The sequence below is a fragment of the Apium graveolens genome, chromosome 7 (genome assembly GCF_009905375.1).
Source record: "Apium graveolens cultivar Ventura chromosome 7, ASM990537v1, whole genome shotgun sequence".
Classification (NCBI taxonomy): domain Eukaryota; kingdom Viridiplantae; phylum Streptophyta; class Magnoliopsida; order Apiales; family Apiaceae; genus Apium; species Apium graveolens.
Window position 1 is genome coordinate 167,206,019 of NC_133653.1, and position 8,303 is coordinate 167,214,321.

The following is an 8,303-nucleotide window of genomic DNA, read 5'->3' on the forward strand; positions in this document are numbered from 1 at the left end:
ATTCTTATAAAATTATTTTCGGGTGTTAGAGCCCTATTATTTAGTTATAAAATGATTCGGAGACCCGTTTTAATTCCGAAAAATGTTCAAAAATTCATAATAAATAAACCGTTCGTCCGTTTAATACAAAACGAACACCTCTAGACTCAGAAAAAATATTCCGCTTTCAATAAAAATACTTTCGAGACCCAAATCCTTTGGTTTCGAAAGGTCTCTTGTTTTACAAATCATTTTGAGTCAATTATTGATCGATAAATCATATTTTTGACCCGATTTCAGTTTTAAACATACCGAGTCGAACCCTTTGATGAACCGAGTCATATGTGATATGAATTATGTGATACATGATTTATGTGCTTATGTGCTATGTGAATTATGTGTGTATGTAGATCAAGAGTCCTGTGTTTGTCTGTTATATTTATGTATGGGCTATCGTATGGGTAGACGATAGGCTTTTGGCGCGCAGTTCGTCGAGTGATTATCGTTTAGGCGATTAAAGTTCTATATTTTAATTATAGATGCGGATCTCTCGAGTTGATCGGGACAAGACGATGGATAAATAGTAAGATGGAATGGCATTGGATATCTGGCTTCTAGCAATTGCAGGTGCAGCATATCAGTAAAGTGTTGAAAAGCAGGACGGTGATGCTTTGAGACAGAATGTGAGAATAGATGCGTCTTTGCGAGTGTGACTAACTACTAAAACCCAAAGGCAAGTATCCCTATCATCACTTATTGTTCAAGTGATATTTATTTTAAATCTTATCATGCAAGTATTGCTTTCCCTGTTCAGATCGTAATAGATAAATGTTTTACATATCGCTGAATTAAATAATTTTGTTTATGCAAATACTCATTTTCTATTCTATGTTCAGAATAGTCAAGTGATTTTACTTATCCAATTATCGGATTTATAAATGTTTTGGATTTTGAGAATAGTGATTTGGTTGCGAATATTGCTACCCAAGAATTGGGCGAATAAAATTATTTCGGGTGTTGATTATTATGACCCCATTTCAATAAAAAAGTTTTAAGATTGTATCATAATTGCGTAAGTGACCAGGACGGACGGTCCAGCGGAGGGCTAATTCTAAGTGCCATATGGAATATTATGACACAACTTTTGCCACAGGCAGGTATATTACCTTTTTGTTTTAGTACTCGTGTTTTTGGGGTCATGTTTCTATGAATCATGACCTTGTGCTATCACACGGGCTGATCAGCATGTGATAGTACGTCTGTCGGAGGATGATCCCAGTCTAAATTATCATATCATTTTTTATATTCATAGAATAAATGATTTATCAACTGTTTCTGTTTTGGAATAATGGTGAAAAGCAGTTTTGATTCAGATTCTGATCTATGCTGATACTTACGTTGTTGTTAATATCAAAGGTGGTACTAGTATAGATGATTGATGTTGACTTCAGTATGGGTGTTGTGAGCATCAAAGTTCGTATTGATATCTAATTTGATATGACAGCAAAATAAGTATTAATTTGAAGAGTTCAGTTTTGAGTAAAGTTTATGATTTAATCCATAATCATTGTTTCTTATTATTATTATTTACGATATTTCCGTAAACACTATTTTACGAGTTTGATTCTCGTCAAGATTCAAAGTATTGCTGAAGCATTTCGCTCAATAATATCAAAATGGTTTTTAAATACAATTAAGGAATCAATTATGGGGTTCCTCCACTAAAATTTTATGATTCAGCAATTATGATTTTAAAATATTCTGCGCTATTGTAGATGTTGCTTTTATATCAAAATGACCCTATATATGTTATAATGATCTTGCTGAGCATTTCTTTCGCTCATACTTGCCTGTTTTCAAATTTAACCTCCAGTGAGGATTAGTTTGCGCTGTTTAGCTGCGTAATTCGAGGAAGCAAAGAAGAAGCTTTTGGAAGGTGGTTGGTCCAGGGTTTGCGAACTAGTGTAAGTTTTATTATGTAAAGTGGTTTATATTATATTATATTATAGTTGTGTATATTATTTTAGCCTAGTATACTTCATTTCGAAGTTATACTAGTGGGTTTAGTTTTGAGTTGGAATTTATTGAAAAGAGTTTTAAAAGAAAGTGAAAAAAATTATTTGTGGAATTTGGATATCTTGTTTCTAGAACTGTAACCTTAAAAGATCTTGGATTAGTTTGGGGTCATTTTTGCTAAATATCTTCCGCTGGCATTTAATTATGGATTAAACAGGTTGATTTGGATTGAGGTTTCATAGTGACGACCAAATCATCTGACCCCGGATTTGGGGGCGTTACAGGTTGGTATCAGAGCTGAGGTTATAGTAAACTAGAAACGAGAGTGTGTAGGAGTTTGTATAGCTATGTGAGGACGTTTGAGCTCATATCGAGTTCCTGTTGGACTATTGGATACAGTACCAACGAGTAAGTTATGATAGGCGCATTCGTTCGAGATGGTTGTGCTGAGCTGGATGGAACTCCAGGAAGCTGCAAATACTATTGTGGAATCTTCCGAGACTATGATTCGACGACGATGAAGATTATCGATATCCTTAGAATATGAAGAATGGTCTAGAGTTGGATGACGAGTCAACAGAAGAGTTCAAATAGAAGATAAGTATTAAGACTTTGGCAATACCTTCCCTTCCTTTAACTTCTTTTGTCATCTCTCAAAAAGAGGTATCTTTTAGAGGATATTCCCTAACACTCTTTTAGTCATTTTATGCCCGAATTTTGTTCTCTGGACTTCATTTCCTTCAGAAATATCAGCTTTGAAATCTTTCTAGTTTTATTCATTTGATTTTGGATTCTTTTGATATTCTTTTATTCTGACTGAGATGAACAACCCTAACTGCAGAGGACACAAGGTATACCTGTCTGTGTGATAGGAGTTGGATGGGACGCCATCACTTGTGTGTATTATGAATACATGAAGGTTAACAACCTTTAGTAGTGTCTTAATTTGGACACGCAATACCAAGTTCGTTTGATCATATTGATCTAGGATTTTAACTATCACGGAAGCATGGTAAAACAATTTTTACGATATAAAATCCATATAATACGCATACAGATCATGAATTAAATCGAGGGATCGTTTCTAACCTTTAAAAGCGATCCAAGAACCACGAGCAGAGATTCTTAGCAGCTGCTCCTCAAGTGTGAAGCACTCCACCTTTATCCACCAAGAAATCGATATAATGGAGCAGGAGGAGGTGGAGAGATTTAGGGTTTTTGTAAATTTTAGGTTGAGGCAAAATTAGGGTTTATAATAGTATATTTATAGGAAAAAATTTCAGCTGAAAATTTTCCCATAAAATATTATTATTATTAACCCTTTATTATTCTCACTAATAATTAAAACACCTTTTAATTATTAATCCTTTTTCTAAACACTTTAGAAATAATTCTTTCACTTGATTTAATTTCCAAAAATTAAATTCTTAATTAATAATATTAAAAACCTTTTCTTAATTAATTTATAATCAATTAAATCTCATTTAATCAATATAAAATTTCCAATTCATTATTTATTTCATAAATAAATAATTATCAGCCATTATTAATTAATTCCTCCACCATTAAATCATTCTCTTTTATGGTGTGACCCTGTAGGTTCAATATTAAGCCGGTAGTAGAAATAAATAATAATAAAACTATTTTATCATTATTTATATAAATTCTCTAATTCATTAAATACAATTAATTAATAAATTAATCATATTTATTCTACATCGTGAGAGATACTTCTCAGCATATCGCGACTATCCGGAAAATACGAATTCACTGCTTAGAATACCAAAAACCTATTCAGTGAGTAGTTACCGTACAATCAATTCCTTCTACCCTGCAATGTCACGACTAAATATAAGGCATGGAACTTGTGTCAAGCCTATCTTATTTAATCACTTGCTTTCCCATTCAGTATGCTTAGTTCTTATTTAATGTAAATTAGAAACTCCTTTCTAATTTCATTCACTCTGGCCAGAGATTCCTGAACTAGCATAAGTGGATCTGCATTGAACATTCTCTTCCTTCACTGGAAGGGGTAGATCCTTTATTGATCATACACTATCTTCATGTACAAATTCCTATACCCAGTAGAGCCCTTATAATTGTCCCTGGAGACTAAGAACTAAACCAAAGCATAGTTCAGTGTACACAAGATGACTATGATGACCTCAAGTCTAAGGATACTTGTACAACTATTACTATGTGAACAACTGCTGACACGTGAGTGAACTCCATCAGTTGTTCAGCTGTGTGAGTCATGTTCAGTGAACTTATTCTATAATAAGCACCTACATACTAGCTATAGTGTCACCACACAAATGTCTATGAGAACAGACATCCTTCATAATGAAGCAAGCATAGTATGTACCGATCTTTTGCGGATTATTAATTACCAGTTAGTAATCCTACGACCAGGACCTATTTAAGTTTAGAGTTATCATCTTTTAGGTCTCATTATTATGATCTCATCATAATCCATAAAAAGCTTTACTCTAAACTGTGGTATATCTTATTTAAACACTTAAAATAGATAGAGCCCGTAATAAAAAAACAAAACAAGTCTTTTATTAATATCAATGAAATCAAAACAAATTACATAAAAGTTATTCCTAAATCCTCATACATGATTGGACTTAGTGAAAGAGATATGTCCTAAGTCCAATCATGTATGAGGATTTAGGAATAACTTTTATGTAATCAGTTTTGATTTCATTGATATTAATAAAAGACTTGTTTTGTTTTTATTACGGGCTCTATCTATTTAAATGTTTAAATAAGATATACCACAGTTTAGAGTAAAGCTTTTTATGGATTGTGATGAGATCATAATAATGAGACCTAAAAGATGATAACTCTAAACTTAAATAGTTCCTGGTTGTAGAATTACTAACTGGTAATTAATAATCCACAAAGATCGGTACATACTATGCTTGCTTCATTATGAAGGATGTCTGTTCTCATAGACATTTGTGTGTGACACTATAGCTAGTATGTAGGTGCTTATTATAGAATAAGTTCACTGAACATGACTCACAGAGCTGAACAACTGATGGAGTTCACTCACGTGTCGGCAGTTGTTCATATAGTGATAGTTGTACAAGTATCCGTAGACTTGAGGTCATCATAGTCATCTTGTGTACACTGAACTATGCTCTAGTTTAGTTCTTAGTCTCAAGGGACAATTATAAGGGCTCTACTGGGTATAGGAATTTGTACACGAAGATAGTGTATGATCAATAAAGGATCTACCCCTTCTAGTGTAGAAAGAGAATGTTCAATGTTGATCCACTTATGTTAGTTAAGAAATCTCTGGCCAGAGTGAATGAAATTAGAAAGGAGTTTCTAATTTACATTAAATAGAACTAAGCATAGTGAATGGGAAAGCAAGTGATTAAATAAGATAGGCTTGACACAAGTTCCATGCCTTGTATTTAATCGTGACATTGAAGGGTAGAAGGAATTAATTGTACGGTAACTACTCACTGAATAGGTTCTTGGTATTCTAAGCTGTTAGATATATTTGATAATGTCATGGCTAATATGTTTAATGTTTAGCTTTCAGATCTTACGTGAACAGGATAAATCAGTACTTAACTGTTGATCAGTACTTATACTGGAAGTCAGGACTTAAGGATATCATAACTTATATTATCAGGAGATAATCATCAGAAGATAGATATCAGAACTTAAGTGCTGAAGGACAATCAGATAAGGACAGTAGCTGATTAAAGGAAAGAAGATTGAGATAAACATAAGAAGAGATATGCATGAAGAAGGAATTCCGTGAAGAATGGAATACTTGGAAGAAAAGATATCTGATTGATATATTTTAGGAAGCAGAATTATATTCCATATCAATTAGCGATTATCTTGTAACTGTGTAGTATATAAACACAGACATAGGGTTTACACTATAAGTGTTATCATTATTAGAAAAGATTATTCATTGTAACCCTAGCAGCTCTCGTGATATTTGTTCATCACTGAGAGGTAACAGTTCCATACTGTAATAGAGCCTATTTGTTAACTTACATACTGTACTATACACTGTATTCACCCCCTCTACAGTGTGTGTGTGTGACCTAACAATTGGTATCAGAGCCTATCTGTTAACTTACATACTGTTAAAGATCCAAACACAATCATGTCGGACACAGAAACTCCAACTAAGCCTACCACAACTGAGGAACCACCAAAGACACAAATTCAGAGTCGGTATGAGACCATCAGAGTCCCCATACTGAGACCATCTGAATATCCCATATGGAAGGTAAGGATGACCATGTTCCTGGAAGCAACAAATCCAGAATACCTAGATAGAATCAAGGAAGGTCCTCACAAACCAACCAAACTCGCTGTTGCAGTTGCAGGTGAAGCAGCAATGACCGTACCAAAGGAGAAGAGTGATTATACTGTTGAGGACATAACATCAATTGCTAAGGATGCTAAGGTACGACATTTACTGCATAGTGCCATTGATAATGTAATGTCAAACAGGGTAATCAACTGCAAGACTGCTAAGGAGATATGGGATGCTCTGGAAACAAGGTGTCAGGGAACTGACACAATTAAGAAGAACAGGAAGACAATACTCACTCAAGAGTATGAACACTTTGACTCAAAGACTAATGAGTCATTGAATGATTTATATGATAGATTTGTCAAACTTTTGAATGATTTGTCATTGGTTGATAAAGAGTATGATCTTGAAGATTCAAACCTTAAGTTCCTGTTAGCTCTTCCTGAATGCTGGGATTTGAAGGCAACGACAATAAGAGACAACTACAATCTTGATGAAACAACTCTTGACGAAATCTATGGAATCCTCAAGACTCATGAGCTGGAGATGGAACAAAGAAGCAAGAGGAAAGGAGGAAAGTCAAGGACAGTTGCTCTTAAGGCTGAAGAAGAATTCCCCAAAGCAGCTTCCTCAAAGAAAGACAAGGGTAAAGCTCTTTTCATAAAGTCTGATACTGAGTCATCAAGTTCTGAGAGTGATGATGACTCAGATTCTGAAAGCTTGCCTGAGACTGATGCTGATGAGTAGATGATGAAGCTGTGTGCTCTTATGGTGAAAGAAATCACCAAGATTGCATACAGGAAGTTCAGGAAGGGAAAGAAGTTTTCCAGAAAAAGCATAAGTTCTGATAAGAAGAATTTCAGAAGATCTGAAGGCAGAGGAGGAAAGTCTGACAGAGGAGATTACACCAATGTTAAATGCTATAACTGTGGTGAGAAAGGCCACATATCTCCTGACTGCAAGAAGGTAAAGGGTGACAGAGGCAAGGCTCTTGTCACAAAGCAGAAAAGCTGGACAGACACTTCAGACTCTGAAAGTGAGGAGAACTATGCATTGATGGCAAATGCTGATAAAGAAAGTGCTGAGAGCAGTTCTGAAGCTGCTGAAACAAAGGTACCTCAGACTACTTATGCTTTTCATACTGATGATATTAATGAGTTGAGAAGATATCTTAAAACCATGTTTGTCAGCTATAGAGACCAAACTTTAACATGTGAAAGATTAACTTCTGAAAATCTTGCATTTAAGAAAAGGAATGATTTCTTAGAAAAAGAGTTAGTCATGTTTCATCAAACTCAGAAGGATAGAGATGATGCTTTTTATGTAAGAGATGAAGTGCTAAAAATGAATGAATCTCTAAAAACTGAGTTAGAAAAGGAAAGAGAGATAATCAGGACTTGGACTAACTCCGGCAGAACAACTCAAAATTTGCTAAGTAGTGAAAATTGGAAAGAGGGCTTAGGTTATGGAGAGAATAAGAATGATAAAGGAACTGAAGAAATTAAGCCTGTTGTTAAGCAAAAGCCAAAGTTAAAACCTGTTAAGTTTGTAACTGTAATGTCTGATAATGAGAAATCAGAAGTTACTGCATCTATATTGATTGATCATGTCAAACAGTTCGATAAAATGGTCAAAGATTCTGTGAAAATTTTAAGGAGTGATAATGGCACTGAGTTCAAGAATTTGATAATGGAAGAGTTCTGCAAAAGCCATGGAATAAAGCAGGAATTTTCTGCTCCTGGAACTCCACAGCAAAATGGAGTTGTTGAAAGGAAGAATAGAACTCTCATTGAAGCTGCACGTACAATGCTTGAAGAAGCAAAGCTTCCAACCTATTTCTGGGCTGAAGCTGTGCAGACTGCTTGTTTTACTCAAAATGCAACACTCATTAACAAGCATGGAAAAACACCATATGAGATGGTGAAGAAAAAGAAGCCAAATCTGAAATATTTTCATGTATTTGGATGCAAGTGTTTTGTTCTCAAGACTCATCCTGAACAGCTATCAAAGT